Consider the following 1,983-nt stretch of genomic DNA (forward strand, 5'->3'; position numbering starts at 1 on the left):
ACAAAAAAATGCAAAACTTAAGGAACACAATAATAATATAAAAAGAACACAATAAGTATAAATACATAAGATAGCTCATATATACATAGATTAATTGTATGTCCATAAAGTGACGTGAGGCTGTACGTAAGGTGACTGACAGTCAACAATAAAGTAGTGGTGGAGTTAGTGAGTGAAGGTGTTGACCCATCCTACTGCTTGGGGAAAATAACTGTTTTTGAGTCTGTTGGCGTGGATGGTATGTAGCCTCCTCCCGACAGGAGTGGGAGAAACAGTGTATGGGATCCTTCCTGATGTTACAGGCCCTTTTCCAGCACCTTACTGTACTTCTGTTCCTGGTGGTGGGTAGGCTGGTGCCAGTGATGCACTAGGTAGGCTGGTGCCAATGATGCACTGGGTAGTTTTGCCACACATTGTAGTGCCTTCCTGTCTGCCAGTGTGCAGCTTCCATTCCAGGCAGGGACGCAGTTTGTTCGGATGCTCAGTGACTGAGCATCCATCGTACATTTAGGGGCAGACATTTATTTTCTCAACAAAATAAATTGCTTCACATTTCCCTCTCTTTTACTCTCACTTAAACAGTCTCTATGTCTTTGCACCCTTGTCATCACTTACGTTCAGTTCGGCTTGGCATTGTCAGCAAACTTGACCACGTGAGCCCAAGTCCTTTCATGCAAGTCAAGAGTATTGACTGAAAATGGCTGAGGCTTCTGCACTTTCCCCTGTAGCACTGAAAATGATACAGCCAGCCAACCCTGAATATGACCCATCTGTTCTCCCTCTGTTGCTTTAATTCCTCTGTGTGTCAGCTGTGGTTTGGACTTTAGCATTCAGTCTGATGCATGACTCCGAAGATCTGAATTCCACTCCGGAGACTTGAACACAAAAATCTAGACTGGCAGTCCACTGCCATACTGAGAGGATGTCTTACTGCGGGGAGTACTGTAACAGTACAATAATTCAGCTTCCGATTGTTTGGAAATCCTGATGGCCCATTTATCAATAAGGAATGGGAGCCAGGGGTCCAGAGTATAAGATGGGGGTGCAGACTGACCCAGGAGTCTGAAGAGCCACCTGGGCAAGTCGTGTGGCTGATGTCTGGAACACCAGAGGTCAGGAACACAGGCAGGTTTACAGCCGAAGCCGGGATCCAGAGTTCTTGCATATTTCCTGCTCCCTTTCAGACCACTGCAAAATTTATTATACTACTGTGTAACATTTAAAAAAAGACATAGAATAGTGTTTAGTCTGGAAAGTCTCCTAGAACGGCACCACCAATGTCCTAGGGGTGTTGGATTATTGGAATATAACTGTAGCCATCTTTTCAAATAAGTTGTAAAAATTATTCTCCCATCTACTATTTCCTGTGAATGTAATAGATATTGTGAAACTATTTTCTAAAATGAGATCTATGTCCAGTGTTCTGGCCTACATTACCCTCAATCAACAGTATTAAGACAGATTATCAGGTCTTTGTTTGAGGGGTCTTAAACTGTTACATCTGTTACGCTGAAAATTCACTCCCGGTGGCAGTGCCATACTTACAAAGTATCACTGATCTAAGGTCCTGTCTTCTCTTTCTGGTGATTGTGTAAGATCTCACAGCACTATTTTGCGTAGATCTGACAGCACGATGCACAGATCCAGGGACCCAAGTTCAATCCTGGCCTTGGGTACTGTCAGTCTGGAGGTTGCATTTTCTCTTTGTGACCACAGAAGATTTCTATTAGGTGATCCAATTTCCTCCCACATCCCAAAGATTTGCTGGTGGATTAATTGATTGCTATATATTACATCTTAGTGTAGGTGGGTGGCAAAACAAATGAAAAGAGTTGATGTCCTGTGAACAGGAATAAATTCAGTGTTACATCAGAAATAGGTAGACGAGGAACAGGACCAATGGGATTTCTCTGCTAGGAACTTGAGGGGCTGAATGGCCTCCCTCTGCATCACAATAAATAACTTAAAAAGAAATATTCATGG

This window comes from Hemitrygon akajei, chromosome 11 (assembly GCF_048418815.1).
Source record: "Hemitrygon akajei chromosome 11, sHemAka1.3, whole genome shotgun sequence".
Taxonomy (NCBI): domain Eukaryota; kingdom Metazoa; phylum Chordata; class Chondrichthyes; order Myliobatiformes; family Dasyatidae; genus Hemitrygon; species Hemitrygon akajei.